Source organism: Rhinopithecus roxellana, chromosome 3 (assembly GCF_007565055.1).
Source record: "Rhinopithecus roxellana isolate Shanxi Qingling chromosome 3, ASM756505v1, whole genome shotgun sequence".
Taxonomy (NCBI): Eukaryota; Metazoa; Chordata; class Mammalia; order Primates; family Cercopithecidae; genus Rhinopithecus; species Rhinopithecus roxellana.
The window spans coordinates 155,420,066-155,439,443 of record NC_044551.1 but is presented as its reverse complement, the minus strand read 5'-3'; the positions used below and the strand labels follow the sequence as shown (position 1 = coordinate 155,439,443).

At 47.5% G+C, this 19,378-nt stretch overlaps 1 protein-coding gene across 1 annotated transcript in view; it reads right to left on the bottom strand.

The window, feature by feature from the left end:
• CTNNA1 (catenin alpha 1) overlaps nt 1–16,632 on the bottom strand; it is a 180,253-nt gene extending 163,621 nt beyond the window's left edge. Inside the window, exon 1 of the mRNA XM_010388106.2 lies at nt 16,501–16,632. The gene's annotated coding sequence lies outside the window, so the exon portion shown is untranslated. The remainder of the gene's footprint in view (nt 1–16,500) is intronic.
• Nucleotides 16,633–19,378: the final 2,746 nt, after the last annotated feature.

The window sequence follows — 19,378 nt, the reverse complement described above, 5'->3', positions numbered from 1 at the left end:
AGAGATCATACATTCTAGTCCAGGCAACAGAGCGAGACTCCATCTCAAAACAATAATTAATAATAATAATAATAAATAATAATAAAAATTTAAAAACACAGTGGCACTAAGGGAGGAGAAACCTTTCACATGGCTAAGAAGCCCACAGGGAGAAGAGTAAGGTACTTTTGTTGGAAAGTCAGGCAAAAAGATGCCTGGACTTGACTAGAGAGTCTGAGAAGTTACCCAGACTGAGCAGGAAAACAAGGAAGAACCAGGCTCAGTGGCTCACATCTGTAATCCCAGAACTTCAGGAGGTTGAGGCAGGAGGATCACTTAAGCCCAGGAGTTCCAGACCAGCCTGAGCAACATAGGGAGACTTCGTCTCTACAAAAATAAAAACTAGGCCGGGTGCGGTGGCTCAAGCCTGTAATCCCAGCACTTTGGGAGGCCGAGACGGGCGGATCACGAGGTCAGGAGATCGAGACCATCCTGGCTAATACGGTGAAACCCTGTCTCTACTTAAAAATACAAAAAAACTAGCCGGGCGACGAGGCGGGCGCCTGTAGTCCCAGCTACTCGGGAGACTGAGGCAGGAGAATGGCGTAAACCCGGGAGGCGGAGCTTGCAGTGAGCTGAGATCCAGCCACTGCACTCCAGCCTGGGTGGCAGAGCAAGACTCTGTCTCAAAAAAAATAAAAAATAAAAAATAAAAAAATGAAAACTAAAAAAGGAAAGAAAACAAGAAAGAATGGCCTCTAAAACTTGTAGTATATATCTTGGATAACCTATTCAGTAACATTCATTCATCAATGACTGACCAATTATCAGTTCTGGGATCCTGCTAGATGTCGGATCCTGCTAGATGCTAGATGAATTGGAAATTGCTAGCAGATCACTATAGCAATTAATTATTAAGACCAAAAGACCATTCTGTCTTCGTAACACAGAAATCTGGAAGATGTTACTTACCCAAGTGTTTAAACTTAGCATCATCAGTGGAACAATCTGACTCACCAAATGCCCTAAGAAAGAAACATCATCAAGCCAGGCACAGTGACTTGCACCAACAGTCCCAGCCACTAGGGAGGCTCAGGCAGAAGGACCACTTGTACCCAGGAGTTGAGGAGTTTAGCATGCAATGATTGTGCCTGCAAACAGCCACTGCACTCTAGCCTAGGCAACACAGCAAGACTCCATCTCAAAAACAAAACAAAACAAAACAAAACCAGACACAGTTGTCTCATGCCTGTAATCCCAGCACTTTAGGATGACAAGGTGGGCGGATTGCTTGAGGTTAGGAGTTTGAGACCACCCTGGCCAACATGGTGAAACCCTATCTCTACGTTAAAAAAAAAAAAAAAAGCTTAGCTGGGTGTGGTGGCGTGCGCCTGTAGTCCCAGTACTTGGGAAGTTGAGGCATGAGAATCACTTGAACCCGGGAGGCGGAGGTTGAGGTGAGCCGAGATTGCACCACTGCACTGTAGCCTGGGTGACAGAGCGAAACTCTATCTCAAAAACCCAACAGAAAAACATCATCACACCTATCTGAAAAATCCAAAATGGAGAACATCTACAAAACTGGCCTAAACTATACTAAAATGTCACTGTCCCAAGTGGGAAAGCTGGAAGTGAAGGCTAAAGACATATGATAACCGAATGCAATATGTGATCTTTTCTTGATTCCTGATTTTTAAAAAGAAAAAGAAAAACCATAAAGGGTATCACTGGAACAACTGTGAGAATCTGAATGTGAATACGGTCTGTACAAAAAAATCAGTACTTCTGGGGATCTTGTTAAAACAGATTCTGATTCAATACATCTAGGGTAAGGCCTAAGATTCTGCATTTCTCAAGAGCTCCCAGGGAGAGACAATGCTAACCCTCAGACTGCTCTTTAAAAGGTATTACATGTTACTGTATCAATGTAAAAGGTCTTGAGTGTGACAGTAGTGTCAGGGTTATGTAGGGCCTGTTATGTTATTCTTCAGAATAACATGCTGAAGACTGAAGTGCCATGAGGTCTGCAGTTTACTTTCTTTTTTTTTTTTTTTTTTTTTTGAGACGGAGTCTCGCTCTGTCGCCCAGGCTGGAGTGCAGTGGCCGGATCTCAGCTCACTGCAAGCTCCGCCTCCCGGGTTTACACCATTCTCCTGCTGTAAGAAATCAAACATGTATCTCAGTCCTGTGCCCAGTACAAACATTCCTCCATATATCTCAGTCCTGTGCCCAGTACAAACATTCCTCCGTATATCTCAGTCCTGGGCCCAGTACAAACATTCCTCCATTTGTCTCAATTTCCTGGGCCCAGTACAAACATTCCTCCATATATCTCAGTCCTGGGCCCAGTACAAACATTCCTCCATTTGTCTCAACTTCCTGGGCCCAGTACAAACATTCCTCCATTTGTCTCAACTTTACAAAACCACCACCTGGAGAGTCCCCGATAAGGTCACAACCTGTTTGTGGAGTGGTTTTACTGAAAGCGCGGGAACCAATAAAAAACTGCTAAATGTATAACTTAAAATGTTAACCAATTGTAATGCTGTAACCAAAAGAATTCCCTTGTTTCTCTGTCACCTTACATATCCTGTTTACATCGGGCTATAAAAAGCGAGCACATGCATCGTTCGGGGCCCTCTTGTATGCTGTGGAGCAGAGGGACCAAGTTCGAACTTGCAGTAAAGATCCTTGCCGCTTGGCTTTGACTCTGGACTCTGGTGGTCTTCTTCGGGGAATAAACGGTCTGGGCATAACACTGCCTCAGCCTCCCGAGTAGCTGGGACTACAGGCGCCCGCCACCTCGCCCGGCTAGTTTTTTATATTTTTTAGTAGAGACGGGGTTTCACCGTGTTAGCCAGGATGGTCTCGATCTCCTGACCTTGTGATCCGCCCATCTTGGCCTCCCAAAGTGCTAGGATTACAGGCTTGAGCCACCGCGCCCGGCTGCAGTTTAATTTCAAATGACTCTGAAATAAAGTTTCTATCGAGTAATTGAGAAAATTTGAAAACAGTTAACAATTGGTCAGCTGGTAAATCAAGTGCGCTCTGTACTTCAACTTTTCTGTAGGTTTGAAGATCTTCCCCCAAAAAAGTAGGGGGAAAATGCTTACACAGTCTATACAGGAAAAGAGTTACAATACAATAGAAGGTATAAGGTTGCAAGTGCCCCACCCAAAAGACAGTCCCCAAACAGTCCAGAAGGCCTCACTGAGTATCTGACATACTGCTTGAGGGCAGGGAGGCTATTTCAGGTTGTGAAGGACAACGGCGCCAAAGAACACCAGGACCTTCCGGGAACCACAGTGACTGAAAAATAGAGGATGCACAGTGAAGTGGCAGATAATAAGCTGAAAGAAAAACTAAGAAATTCAGCCTGGTTCGGTGGCTCATGGCTGTAATCCCAGCACTTTGGAAGGCCAAGGCGGGCAGACACAAGGTCAGGAGGGCTAACACGGTGAAACCGTCTCTACCAAAAATACAAAAAATTAGCCGGGCGTGGTAGTGGGCGCCTGTAGTCCTAGCTAATCGGAGGCTGAGGCAGGAGAATGGTGTGAACCCAGGAGGCAGAGCTTGCAGTGAGCCAAGATTGCGCCACTGCACTTCCAGCCTGGGGAACAGAGCAAGACACTGTCTCAAAAAAAAAAAAAAAAAAAGAAAAGAAAAGCAAGAAAAGCTACAAAATTCAGAAGACATTAGAGGGTTGAACTTTATTCTTCCTATCTTAAAAATATCTGGACCCATTTTATTTTTACTGTTCATAACAACTACTTGAGAAACACTGAAACAATCCCTTCCCTCTGCCCCCTAAAAAATAAAGGTAAAGGAGCAAACCCCGCCTCTTCCAGTTACCACAGTGAAAGTGGGAAGGGACGAGACATGCCTTCACCAGAGCTGCATTTTCCCAAGTATAGGACCTCTCCATGCACTTAACTGCAGAGCTGAGTTCCTCAAACTCCATGAGCCCCAAACCAAGCATCCCCTCTATACTCCACTGTATTCCCACTGTAGCCTTCCCCTTTTCCACTGACCAAAGTTCCACCAATCCAGGTTCATAGAAGGAGGCTCTAGCCTCATTTTCTTTCTCCTCTGCACCTCAGTAAACACCTCACTCACCCTACTAAACCCCTTCCTGTTCTCAGGCCTCTGTCATCGCTGGTTGAGAATATCGAGGTGTCTTCTAATTTCCAATCATTCCCCAGGGAGCCCCAGTTATCATTATCATTGGGTCACTCCCTCTGAAAAAAAAAAAAAATATATATAGTATTGTTTCCCCAGCACACAGGATGAAGCCAAAACTCCTGCAAGCCTCACCTGCTCTAGCCTGTCAGCATTATCAACTGTCTCCACTCCAAGAAAATATTCCTCAATGCACCTACATGCCTCCAGATCTATACACAAGACTGTTCCTCTGCCCAGAGCACCCTTCAAGTCTTCTCAAACTGGAAAGCTACTGATTTTCCTTCAAGAATCAGACATCTGGCCGGGCGCGGTGGCTCAAGCCTGTAATCCCAGCACTTTGGGAGGCCGAGACGGGCGGATCACGAGGTCAGGAGATCGAGACCATCCCGGCTAATATGGTGAAACCCCGTCTCTACTAAAAATACAAAAAACTAGCCGGGCAAGGTGGCGGGCGCCTGTAGTCCCAGCTACTCGGGAGGCTGAGGCAGGAGAATGGCGTAAACCCGGGAGGCGGAGCTTGCAGTGAGCTGAGATCCGGCCACTGCACTCCAGCCTGGGCGACAGAGCGAGACTCCGTCTCAATTAAAAAAAAAAAAAAAAAAAAAAAAAAAAAAAAAAGAATCAGACATCTGTCATCTCTGCCTCACAAAGAGACACAATATACCATGTTCCCCCAGCACTTGCCACACAGCACTATTATCTGTGTGTGTGTGTCTCCCATGAAACTGAGAGCTCTTCTGAGCACATGCACCATGGTTTTTTGATTGTGGTAACTTTCATCTAACACTCTATACATGTTTAACTCAATTAGCTCAACTGCTCTATGTACAAAGAAGTAAGAAACATCTCTCATGACAGATTAGCAAAAAATGGGTATAAACTACCAATTTTTTTTTTTTTTTTTTTTTTTTTTGAGACAGAGTCTCACTCTATCGCCAGGCTGGAGTGCAGTGGCACAATCTTGGCTCACTGCAACCTCTGTCTCCCGGGTTCAAACAATTCTCCTGACTCAGCCTCCCGAGTAGCTGGGACTACAGGCATGCACCACCACACCCAGCTAATTTTTGTAGTTTTAAGTAGAAATGGGGTTTCACCATGTTGGCCAGGATGGTCTCGATCTCCTGACCTCGTGATCCACCCGCCTCGGCCTCCTAAAGTGCCGGGATTACAGGTGTGAGCCACCGCGCCCAGTGCCAATTCTTACCTATCAGCTATTTTGCCAAACCTAATCTCGTGAGTTCATAAATCTCCTGGGGTTAGCAATGGTGGCTTACACATTAACACCTCTCCAGCACACAGCACACTGCTTTGCAAGGCAGAAATTCAGTACCAAACCCTTTCTGGATGACAACATCACCAGCATGTGGCCTTCCAGAACTTATTATATACCCAACTAGCCCGAGAGACATTTCCTCTTCTAACCAATTTGTGACCTGCTATTAAGACCCCCCTTTTAGCTTCATTCAACAGTCAGCCTACAGTCACACCACTTCAAGTACTCAGATAAGAGATCAAGAATGTCTAAAGTGGAAAATACCCTAACGTACCACGGGTAATGATAAAGCACATTTCTGGAGAGGAATCTGGAAAAATTTTAAGAGCTATAAAAAAGTAGCATACCCTGGAAATAATCCAAATGTCCATCAACACATGAATGGATAGGCCAGACACGGTGGCTCACGCCTGTAATCCCAGCAGTTTTCAAGGCTAAGGCAGGTGAATCATTTGAGGTCAGGAGTTAGAGACCACTCTGGCCAATATGGTGAAACCCCGTTTCTACCAAAAATAAAGAAGTTAGCCAGGTGGTAGTGGCGCACACCTATAATCCCAGCTACTCAGGAGGCTGAAGCAGGAGAATCGTTTGAGCCTGGGAGGCAGAGGTTGCTGTGAGCCAAGATCGCACCACTGTACTCCAGCCTGGACAACAGAGTGAGCCTTTGTCCCAAAAAAAAAAAAAGAATGGATAAACAAAATATGGTATACACATACAATAAATGGAACATTATTCAGTTTTTAAAAGGAAAGAAATTCGGCCAGGCACAGTGGATCATTCCTGTAATCCCAGCACTTTGGCAGGCCAAGGCAGGTGGATCACCTGAGGTCAGGAGTTCAAGACCGGCCTGACCAACATGCAGAAACTCCGTCTCTACTAAAAAAACAATATTAGCCAGGCATGGTGGCGCATGCCTGTATTCCAGCAACTCAGGAAGTTGAGGCAGGAGAATTGCTTGAACCCGGAAGGTAGAGGTTGCGGTGAGCCAAGATCGCGCCATTGCACTCCAGCCTAGGCAACAGTAGCGAAACTCCATCTCAAAAATAAAAAGGAGAGAAATTCTGGGAGAGGATTCTGGATTCTAAAACAGCAGAGTAGGAAGCACCAAAATCAGTCTCCCCACCTAGACAGCTACACTGGCATAATTCATCAGATGTAATTCTGGGGATTGCTGAAGAAAGCTTGCAACTTCCAAGGAAAGACTGGGACAGTAAATTGGGTTAATTTCGGTCAACTTCAGCCCTTAGCTGAGCAGCAGCTACCCCATTCCCTAGCCCCCAGCAATGGGCAAACAACCTAGAATGCATTCCTGAAACAGCTTGCAAGCAGCTTTTGGGAACCAGGATGGGCAATAAGGACCCTGTCCTCCAAATATTAGGGATCCATATTCTAACTGCTGATTGCTGCTTCTAATCAGTGATAGGCAGACACTGAGAAGGATAGCCATTATTGCACCCCCTCCATGACTGCAAGCCCTCCCCGTCTAGCTGAAGTAGACTTCCAGGGAATTTAATGGACCAATGGCCCCCACCCCCCCAACTTCCTTCATTTTCTCTTTTTCCTCTTTAGGAGCTAGACTTTAAAGACTAGGATATTCAAAAGCAATCATGAGGGTGAGGGGGAGATAAAGAAAAAATTACCATGGTGCATGCCCAGGGAAAGGTGCAGGCTCAAAAAAGACCTGAGAAGTCCTTAAGTTTGTATCTCGGGCTGACCCTCAGCATAAAAACTAACTGTAATAAATAAACAAAAAAACCCAGCAAACCCTTGGAATGAGAAGAATCCAATTTTCAGAGTTAGCACATCATTAGATTCAAATGTCCAGTTTGTAAAAAAAAATTAAAAAGTCACAAGGCATACAAAGATACAGGAAAGTATGACCCATTTAAAAAAAAAAAAATTAACCAATAAAAACTGTCCCAGTTGCTGGGCACGGTGGCTCATGCCTGTAATCCCAGCACTTTGGGAGGCCGAGGCTGGCTGATCACCTGAGTTCAGGAGTTCGAGACCAGCCTCACCAACATGGAGAAATCCCATCTCTACTAAAAATACAAAATTAGCCGGGCCTGGTGGCGCATGCCTGTAATCCCAGCTATTCAGGAGGCTGAGGCGGGAGAATCACTTGAAGCTAGGAGGCAGTGAGGTGAGCCGAGATTGCGCCATTGCACTCCAGCCTGGGCAACAAGAGCAAAACTCCATCTCAAAAAAAAAGAAAAAAAAACCTGTCCCAGAGAAAGACCAGATGGAAGACCTACTAGACTAAGACATTAAAACAACTGTCTCACAGATGTCCAAAAAACAAAACGAAGGTGTGGGAAAAAAATCAAGAAAATAATGTATTTTAAAAATAAAAATACCAGCCGGGTGTGGTGGTTCACGCCTGTAATCCCAGCACTTTGGGAGGCTGAGGCAGGCAGATCATGAGGTAAAGAGATGAAGACTATCCTGGCCAACATGGTGAAATGCCATCTCTACTAAAAATACAAAAATTAGCTGGGCTTGGTGGTGTGCGCCTGTAGTCCCAGCTATTCGGAGGCTGAGGCAGGAGAATCGCTTGAACACGGGAGGCGGAGGTTGCAGTGAGCCGAGATCGTGCCACTGCACTCCAGCCTGGCAACACAGCGAGACTCCATCTCAAAAATAAAAATAAAAATAAAAATATCGGCCAGGTGCAGTGGCTCATGCCTGTAATCCCAGCACTTTGGGAGGCCAAGGCGGGCAGATCACTTGAGGCCAGGAGTTTGAGACCAGCCTGGCTAACATGGCCAAAGCCCATCTCTACTAAAAATACAAACACTAGCCAGGCAGGGTGACACACACCTGCAGCCCCAGCTACTCGGAAGGCTGAGGCAGGAGAATCACTTGAACTCAGGAGGTAGAGGATACAGTGAGCAGAAATCACACCACTGCACTCTAGCCTGAGTGACAAAGCGAGACTGTTTAAAAAAAAAAAAAAAAAAAGGAAATATAATTAAAAAGATACCAAAAAGAAATTCTAGAGTTGAAAAGTACGATGACTAAAATTAAAAAGTCACTAGGGGACTCAAAAGCAGACTTGAGCTGGCAGAAAAATGAATCAATGAGCTTGAAAATAGGGCAACTGAAATTATGGAGTCTGAGGAACAGAAAAAAAAAAAAAGAGCCTAAGGAACTTGCAAGGCACCATTAGGTTCTGAAAATGAAGAGTGATAAGTACATTTACAATATTCACAAGAATTCTACTTCTAAGAAGTTATACTAAAGAAATAATCTTTTAAAAAAAAAAATAGCCAAGCATGGTATCTCATGCCTAAAGTCCCAACTATTCAGGAGGCTGAAGTGGAAGGATCGCTTGGGCCTGGGGAGGTCAAGGCTAAAGTGAGCCATGATAGCACCACTGCACCCCAGCCTGGGTGACAGAGTGAGACTCTGTCTCAAAAAAGATAAAGAAATAATAATAATAATAATAATAATAATAATGATCAAGGATGGGTAAAAGATTTAGCTACAAACTAAAGCAGCCCTGGAAGCTTGCTAAACGTCCAACAGAGGACTGATTAAAGAAGTTACATAATGGAATAGGAGGGGATCATTAGCATTATAAAATTAATCATATTTAATCAATTCTAAAGCACAAATTATTTCACATTTTTAACATTTCACATCTAAAAATCTGAATATATCTAACAATGGACAGCATTTCCTAGTTTATCTGGCAGCATTTCTTCCTAGTGATACATAAAAGTTAATAGGGAAATGTTCCAGTTATGCTTAAGTGGACAGTAGGTTACAAAAGAGCACATAATGAAAAATCCAGTTTTTATAAGTTATATGTAGTCAATATACATGCCTATAAAAAATATTAAAGGATATACACAAAACATTAACAGTATTTCTCTAGGTGATAAAACATGAGTTTTATAAAAGAAAAATTTTAATAAGCTGGGTATAAAACCATGTTTCCACCCCTTATCAACCTGGCACAACCCTATACATACCTTATCTATTATAACTAATTCAATATTTATTGACTAGTACCTGCTACCTGCTATAGGCAAAGAAATGAGTCAGGTATCACAGCAAAGAGAAAGATACTAAATAATAACCCACTTAATATGGATAAAAACATGTTCTGTCCAGCACTGCATAATTGAAAGAATAAATCAGCATTTTATCACATGAAAAATTAAAGTATCCTTTTTTTCTCCTTGAGACAGAGTCTCACTCGTCGCCCAGGCTGGAGTGCAAATGGCGCGATCTTGGCTCACTGCAAGTGCCACCTCCCAGGTTCAAGCAATTCTCCTGCAAACTGCAATTTTGCAGTTTTTGCAGGAAACTGACAATTCTTTTTTTTTTTTTTTTAGAGGGAATCTCACTCTGTTGCCAGGCTGGAGTGCAGTGGCACGATCTTGGCTCACTGCACCTCTGCCTCCCGGGTTTAACCGATTCTCCAGCCTTAGCCTCCCAAGTAGCTGGGACTACAGGTGTACACCACCACACCTGGCCAATTTTTGTATTTTTAGTAGAGATGGGGTTTCGCCATGTTGGCCAGGCTGGTCTCAAACTCCTGACCTCAGGTGACCCACCAGCCTCAGTCTCCCAAAGTGCTGGGATTACAGGTGCGAGCCATTGCACCTGGCCTAAAATATCCTTTATAAATCATCTTATTCATGCCCGGGCATGGTGGCTCACGCTTGTAATCCCAGCAGTTCGGGAGGCCAAGACAGGTGGATCACCTGAGGTCGGGAGTTTGAGACCAGCCTGACCAACATGGTGAAACCTTGTCTCTACTAAAAACAAAATCAGCCGGGTGTGGTGGTGCATGCCTGTAATCCCAGCTACTTGGGAAGCTAAGACAGGAGAACTGCTTTATCCCGGGAGGCAGAGGTTGCAGTGAGCCAAGATGGTGCCACTGCACTCCAGCCTGGGCAACAAAGCTAGACACTGTCTCAAAAAAAAAGAAAAAGAAGTGGGTAGTGGATAGTGTTTGTTAGAGGAGGATGGAGCATTCCAGTAAAATGGCAAACAAAAGGAACATAAATACAAATGCCTGGTTGATACACAGGAGTGGTGGCAACAATTTACAGTATTAGATAAGTCTGAAAAATTAAATTAGGAGGCCAGGTGCAGTAGCTCACACCTGTAATCCCAGCACTCTGGGAGGCCGAGGTGGGCAGATCACATGTGGTCAGGAGTTTAAGACGAGACCAGCCAACATGGCAAAACCTTGCCTCTAGTAAAAACACAAAAATTAGCCAGGCGTTGTGGCGGGTACCTCTAATCCCATCTACTCAGGAGGCTGAGACAGGACAATCACCTGAACCCAGGAGACAGAGGTTACAGTGAGCTGAGATTGTGCCACTGCACTCCGCCTGGGCGACAGAGCAAGACTTCATTTCAAAAAAATAAACAAAATTGGACAGGCGCAGGGGCTCACGCCTGTAATCCCAGCACTTTTTGGGAGCCCGAGACAGGCAGATCACGAGGTCAGGAGATCGAGATCATCCTGCCTAACATGGTGAAACCACATCTCCAGTAAGAATACAAAAAAATTGGCCGGGCGTGGTGGCAGGCGCATGTAGTCCCAGCTACTCAGGAGGCTGAGGCAGGAGAATAGCATCCAGCCTGGGTAACAGAGCAAGACTTCATCTCAACAAAATAAATAAAATTGGCCAGGCACAGTGGCTCACGTCTGTTAATCCCAGCACTTTTTGGGAGGCCAAAACAGGCAGATCACAAGGTCAGAAGATCGAGACCATCCTCGCTAACATGGTGAAACCACATCGCCACTAAAAATACAAAAAAGTTAGACCAGGCACGGTGGCTCACGCCTGTAATCCCAGCACTTTGGGAGGCCGAGGCGGGTGGATCACGAGGTCAGGAGATGGAGATCATCCTGGCTAACGTGGTGAAACCCTGTCTCTACTAAAAATATAAAAAGTTAGCCAGGTGTGGTGGTGGGCGCCTGTAGTCCCAGCTACTCAGGAGGCTGAGGCAGGAGAATGGCATGAACCCAGGAGGCGTAGGTTGCAGTGAGCTGAGATCACGCCACTACACTCCAGCCTGGGTGACAGAGCGAGACTCCATCTCAAAAATAAATAAATAAATAAATAAAATTGAAATACAAAATTAGCGAGGTGTGGTGGCACACACCTGTAATCCCAGCCACTTGGGAGGCTGAGGCAGGAGAATCACTTGAACCCAGGAGACAGAGGTTGCAGTGAGCCGACATCAAGCCATTGCACTCTAGCCTGGGCAACAAGAGCGAAACTTCACCTCAAAAAAAAAAAAAAGACATAGAGAGGAGAAAAAAGTAATATATTACATATAAGCTGAGGACTGCATGGAGAGGATTTCATCAGTGATTAGATCTGGGTGGAAAGGAAGAAGAATGGGCTGTAGATGGTTCTCAATTTGCCCAAATTTGCTATTTGAGGCCCTCCACAATCTGACTGTTGCCTCACCTGTCATCATTCCATCCACAAGCTAGACTCCAGGCAGAAAAGACTTTTTCCTCCTTCACTCAACAAACATCTAATTTGCCTTCCATGCCAGGTATTAAGCACCAAGACAAGGACTAAGGCCATCATCAGTTCCTGCCTTCAAGCAGTTTACAAGGCTCCTTTGCTAGCAGTAAAGGCAAACAGATACATCAATAATAAGGTACAGCGTGATGTAATGCACCACCCAGTGCTAAGAAATTTGCTACCAGAAACAAAAGTGCTGAGTCTTAAGATATGACTAAAAGCTCATCATGAAAGGTTATGCAGGCCGGGAGCAGTGGCTCAAGCCTGGAATCCCAGCACTTTGGGAGGCCGAGACGGGCGGATCAAGAGGTCAGGAGATCGAGACCATCCTGGCTAACACGGTGAAACCCCATCTCTACTAAAAAAAAAAATACAAAAAACTAGCCGGGCGAGGTGGCAGGCACCTGTAGTCCCAGCTACTCGGGAGGCTGAGGCAGGAGAATGGCGTAAACCTGGGAGGCGGAGCTTGCAGTGAGCTGAGATGCGGCCACTGCACTCCAGCCTGGGCCGACAGAGCGAGACTCCGTCTCAAAAAAAAAAAAAAAAAAAGAAAGGTTATGTTGGGAGAGTAGGAGAGAATCACTGATGAAACAACTTTACCCTAGGCCCCCAACATCCAGTCCATTTTTTTTTTCTGAGTCAGGGTCTAACTGTGTTGCCCAGGCTGGAGTGCAGGGGCATGATCATAGTTCACAGCAGCCTTGAACTGTTTTTAAATACTGTATGCCTCAGCAGCATTACATACATTCACCATCCATTTCCAGAACTTTTTTCATCTTCCCAAACTGAATTCTGTACCCATAACAATAGCTCCCTATTCCCCTTCACCCGGCCCCTAGCAATCACCATTCTATTTTCTTTCTTTTTCCTTCCTTCTTCCCTCCCTTCCTCCCTTTTTTTCTTTTCTTTAAGACAGGGTCTCACTCTGTCACCCAGGCTGTATGTGATATGATCAGAGCTCACTGCAACCTCCCAAGCTCAAGCAATGAATCCTCCCACCTCAGCCTCCAGAGTAGCTGGGACTACAGAGCACGTCACCATGTCTGATTGATTTTCTTTTTTTTTTTTAGAGGTGGGGGTCTCATTAAGTTGCTCAGGCTGGTCTTGAACTCCTAGCTTCAAGTGATCCTCCCAACTCAGCCTCCCCACAAAAAAAAAAAAAAAAAAAAAAAAAAAAACCACACACACAGGATTACAGGCATGAGCCACCCTGTCCAGCCCCAATCCATGTTTAAGTCCTGTCTCATTTCTCCAAAATACAGCTCCCTTCATCCCTACCACCTTGAATTCCATCATCTTCCTAGCTTAACTCTCTGCTTCCACATGCACACAGACAAGCCTTCTTCAAGCACTAGCAGGAGTCTGAAAAAGGAAATCAAAACATGAAACTCCCTACAATGGCTTCTTACGCCTCTAGAATAAAACCCCAACATGGTCTCTGCCTTCTCTGGCAATCTCACATGAGGTCTTCTCCCCACCCAAAAAGTACCCAAGCTGCACAAGTCTTCTCTCAAGTCTCTAAACACATGGAGCCTTTCCTGTCTCAGGACCTTTACAAATGCAGAGGGCCCTGTTCCTTCTCTCCATATCCTCATCAGCATACACCACCACCCCCAACAATCATGGCTGTCTGTCATGCCCCACAGTGAGTTACTTTCTCAAAGAAATCCAAAGACCCGCCGGGTGCGGTGGCTCACACCTGTAATCCCAGCACTTTGGGAGGCTTAGGCAGGTGGATCACCTGGGGTCAGGAGTTAGAGACCAGTCTGACCAATATGATGAAACCCCATCTCTGCTAAAAAAAAAAAAAAATCAGGCTGGGCACGGTGGCTCAAGCCTGTAATCTCAGCACTTTGGGAGGCTGAGGTGGGTGGATCACGAGGTCAGGAGTTTGAGACCAACCTGGCCAACATGGTGAAACCCTATCTCTACTAAAAATACAAAAAAAGTAGGCGGGCATGTTGGCGCGCACCTGTAATCCCAGTTCCTTGAGGCTGAGGCAGGAGAGTCCCTTGAACCCAGGAGGCGGAGGGTGCAGTAAGCCGAGATTACGCCACTGCACTCCAGCCTGGAGGACAGAGTGAGACTGTCTCGAAATAAATAAATAAATAGAATGGGCGTGGTAACTTGCACCTGTAATCCCAGCTATTCCGGAGGCTGAGACAGGAGAATCGCTTGAATCCACAGGAGGTGGAGTCTGCAGTGAACTGGGATCACCTCACTGAACCCCAACCTGGGCAACAAAGAGAGACTCCATCAAAAAAAAAAAGACATCCCAAAACCTGGGCAGGGCAGTTACCCTGGATCTCCACATCTGGTTCATGTCTCCAGAAGAGACAGGAGTCCCACTTTGGACACCTTGAGTTTGAGAAGCCTGGGATACCCAAAGAGCTTCCCAATGCACAGGTGACCATGTGGGTCAGAAGACACATCTGCACTCAAAATAAAGGCTTGGACTTTTAGCACATAAGGCTGCTTACAGAAGAGACTGCACAAAGCAGTGATTCTCATCTTGGAGGAGGAGGGTACCTCTCATCTCTAAGTCACTATATGAAATGAGATATCACTGATGGGAGTGAAGGTGATGCCACATCAGTGGTGTGGAGGTCAAAGATACTTTGGGTATGAGAGGAAAGAGGAAGAGGAAAAGAAAGAAACTGAGATGAGCCAAAAGGAAAAGAAAGCCAAGAGAGTGATATCACAATTCCCCAAACACCTATGCCCTTTTATGCTTCTCATGACTTTCTCCCTTCACTTAAAAAAACCTTGACTCATGTTTCATCCTGATCAAATGCCACCACCTCCTGGAAGCCTTTCTGGACTTATCCAAATAAAACTTATTAGACCCCTCTCCGTGCCTCCACAAGTTTCTTTTGTTGTTAGTATTAGGTAAGATTCGACTCAGACAATAGTTTCATTAGTACTGTTATGGCACTTACTGCAGTCCGCTCTGTACTACACCTAGGGTGTGTATCTCCCCTATTACACTGTGAGCTCTTGAGTGTATTAAAAAATTATTCTTTAACTGAATAAAAATCCAGATGGGGCCAGGCACCCTGGCTTAGGCCTGTAATCACAACACTTTGGGGGGCCGAAGCAGGAGGACCACTTGAGCCCAGGAGTTCGAGACCAGCTTGGGCAAGACGGCAAGACCCCCATCTCTACTAAAAATACAAAAATCAGACGGGTGTGGTGGCGCGTGCCTGTAGTCCCAGATACTGGGGAAGCTCAGGTGGGGGGATCACTTGAGCCCAGGAGATAGAGGCTGCGGTGAGCTGTGATCGCGCTCCAGCCGGGGCGACCCTGTCTTTAAAAAAAATATTTGTTCAGAAGTCCAGATGGGTAAATAATTAGGCAGAAACTATGGATAATTCCTACACTCATTTTTCATTCTTCCTGTAAAACAACACATCCTAATTAATTCGATTTACAAATTCCGTTCCTTAAAGTAACACCCACCTGTCCAGTATTTAAAAGTCACTGCTAACTAAACACAAATATCCGCTCCACAAAATGCCTATCCAGTCCCAACAATGATGTAAGCATTTCCTTCATCATAAATATAGAATACCCCGAATTTAGTTGTAGACTTAACATATCTCGCTCTTTTCCAAATAATTGTAAACTCTGTGCAAAACACACATACCAAAAAAATATGACCAAGATGCAGGAGGACGTAAGAGGGAGTCAACCCTGGAATTGTGCCAACCGCCGCCTGCATTACTGAGAAGCCACTGCTGCCAAGCAAAGGTCAGGCATTCATTCAGGCAACATTTTTTCCAACAAGTGCTTCACACTCGCACGCACACACACGCTCCTTTAAAAGTCAACAACAATTAAAAAAAAAAAAAAAATCTCTAATGCCACTCTTGAAAACCAGGTCTGAAAGCGAAGTGCGTCCAACCAACAAGCAGCCCAGGAAAGCTGAGTAATCCCCGAGTCCAGGTGGACGGTCACGCCAAAAGTCCACACGGGTGTGGCGCGCCTAACGCGAGACTCTATGGGAGAAGCCCGGGCTCCAGCCTCCGGGTTAGCCGCGCCCGAGTCCCCGCCGCCCCACCGGGAAATCTCGGCGGCCGGAAAGGGGGAGGGGGCAGGGACGCCTCGGAGTCGGACGACAATCAATTCTCCGGAAAGCGGCTCCCAGACGCGCCGCCCCGGGAAGGAAGGCGGCTAAGGGGCCCGGCGCTGGGCTGCCGCGCGCGCCGAGGCCGCGGCAACAAAGTTTAGAAACCGCGAGAAAACTTTTCCAAGAGGAAAAGCGGAGGCGGCGCGGAGCCTGTGGTTTCTCCCCAGCGGCGGCGGCCCCGGACTTCCCGAGCGCTGGGAAGCGCCGGCCGTATCCGCCTGGGCCCTAGACTCGGGCCCCGCAGGGGAAGGGGCCGCCGGCCCAACGCGGGTCCCACGCCCGCCCGGAGTCCAATTCCTGGCGACGTCGCCAAAGAGACCGCGCCCCGCCAGCCCGCCGCTCGCAGGGCCCAGCTTGGGACGGCCCGGCCCAAGGACCCTCTCGGCCCGGCCCGAGAGACCGCGCCCGCGAGGAGGGAGGTATGAAGTTACCTGCGGCGAGCCGGGTGAGCGCTAAATTCCGGAGACCCGAAAATGACGGCCGCTGCTTTGTCTCCCTCCAGTCCGGCTACGAAGAGGAAATGAGCCGCCCCGCGCCCCCGCCCCCCGCCCGCGGCCCCCGCCCCGGCCCCGGCCCCGCCCGCCCTTCCTGGCACCTCCCTCCGGCTCGCTCTTCCCGGCGCCTCCCGCCGCCGCCCCGCCCGCTCTTCCCGGCCGTTCCGGCCTCTGCTTTTGGGGAAGAGGGCCCCCACCGCGAAGAGAGTCTGGCAACGTCGGGCTGGGACCCCCGAGGGACCTCTTCCTCCCCGCCGCCCACTTCAGAATTCCTTCCTCCCCGGCCCCTAGTGGGAGCTTAGGCCCGGAGTGACCCCCCCCCCCCCGAGAGGGAGGAGGAGCGGTGACTCCTGGAACAGCCCGCGGGCAGAGAGGGCTGCTGGAGGACAGGTGAGTCAAGGCTCCGCGCACAGGTGAGGCTCAGGGCGCGGCCTCGCGCGGGCCCCCACCCCGGTGGAATCCCAGAGTCGCGACGCGGGGTCCTGGGCACTCTCCCCTCAAGAGTGTCACAGGTGTCCCGGAGTCACAGGCTCCTGGAAGAGTGATCTCGGCCCACTACCTGGCTTTACAGAAGGAGAAGCGGAGGCTGAGGAAAGGCCCCACAGCTTCGGACAGAGTGGAACTAGAATCTGACTCTCAGGACCTTTCATAATGTGAGGTGGAAGCGCCTCCAGAATTCACCTAACCCGTCCCCTCACTCCATAGATGGGGACACCCGAAGCCCTCTTGATCAAGGACTTTTTTTTTTTTTTTTTTTTTTTAAAGACGGGGTCTCCCTCTATGGCCCAGGCTGGAGTGCATTGTCGCGATCACGGCTCACTGCAGCCTCAAATCCCTGGACAACCGACCCTCCCACCTCAGCCTCCGGAGCATCTGGAACTACAGACTCAGAGCCTCACTATGTTGCCAGGCTGGTCTCAAACTCATGGGCTCGAGATCCTCCTCAGCCTCCCAAAGTGCTGGAATTACAGATGTGAGCCTATAATTACAGGTGTGAGGACATTTACCACAGCAGCTGTCCCTTTTTGGGCTTGTTCCTGCCCCGTCCCCAGCTCGTCCTCCCTCCCAGCTCGTCCTCCTCCTCCAACAAATTTGAGGGACCTCACTTCTATCTCTATTCCTCTGGTCATTTAGGGAATTTTACTCTCACGCTTTCTTATCTTCATGGTAAATACTACAAAAACAAAACAAAATTACAAAGCAAACAACACACACACAAAAAATACTACACACTCACTATCAGCCTGGTATAGAAAACCGTAACGATGTTTCCCCTGCTCACGGGATGATGAACAAGATGGATTTCAGTATTGGCCTATAAACCTGAAATAATGCAAGACAACAATGTCCACTGCTGGCCTTGTGCTGAACAGACAGCAGGGTGCTAGGGAGACCTGCCCTCACTGTGTTTACCCTCTACTCCTCACATCTCCCTCTCCCCCGAGGGAATGTAAACTTCTGGAAGGCAGGAGCTGTATCTCTTACAGCACCCAGCACATCGCCCATCCCCTAGGGAGTGCCCAGTGAACATCTGTGGGTGAATGTGCCCACTGTAATTCAAAGTACTGTGGGCCTGTGCTAGTTAAGAGATGCTGACAAAGGGCAGTAGGACCATGAAGTGGGGAGAGAACAACCTTTCAGAAAAAGGATGGGCACAGTGGCTCACGCAAGTAATCCCAGCACTTTGGGAGGCCAAGATGGGTGGATCACGTGAGCTCAGGAGACCAGCCTGGGCAACATGACAACCCCGTCTCTACAAAACAATACAAAAACATAGCTGGATGTAGTGGCACCACCTCTAGTCCCAGCTACTTGGGAGGCTGAGGTGGGAGGATTGCTTGGGCCTGGGAGTCCAAAGGCTGCAGTGAACCATGATTGCACCACTACACACCAGCCTGGGCAACACAGTGAGACTCTGTCTCAAAAAGAAGAAGAAAAAGGCAAACCCTGACAAGGTCTTTCTTGTCCAATTACACCTGTCCTGTTTCTGGCTGCAGGGTCTTTGTTCCTGTAGTCCCCTCTGCCTAGAGTGGCTTTGGCATCCCTCTACTTCAGCTGGCTAACTCAGAACATAATTGATATATTTTGGATAGTTTTCCCATCCAAATCTCACATTGAAATGTAATCCCCAGTGTTGGAGGTAGGGCTGGTGGGAGGTGTTTGGGTCACAGAGGAGGATCCTTCATGGCGTGGTGCTGTCCTCCCAGTACTAAGGGAATTCTCATGAAATGTAGTTGTTTTAAAGTGTAGCACCGGCCAGGCACGGTGGCTCACGCCTGTAATCCCAACACTTTGAGAAGCCAAGGTGGGTTGATGGCTTGAGCCCAGAAGTTTGAGACCAGCCTGGGCAACATGGTGAAAACCCATCTCTACAAAAAAATACAAAAAAATTAGCCAGGCAGGCTGGGCACCATGGCTCACGCCTATAATCCCAGCACTTTGGGAGGCCAAGGCGGGCAGATCACCTGAGGTCAGGAGTTCAAGACCAGCCTGGGCAACATGGTGAAACCCCATCTCTACTAAAACTACAAAATTAGCAGGGTATGGTGGTATACTGTAATCCCAGCTACTCGGGAGGCTGAGGCAGGAGAATCATTTGAACCTAGAAGGCAGAGGTGGAGCCAAGATCATTCCATTGTACTCCAACCTGGGCAACAAAAGCAAAACTCTGTCTCAAAAAAAAAAAAAAAGCCAGACATGGTGATGTGTGCCTGTAGTCCCAGCTACTTGGGGGGCTCAGGTGGGGAGACCACCTGAGCCTGGGAAGGTTGAGGCTGCAGTGAGCCTTGATTGTGCCACTACACTCCAGCCTGGG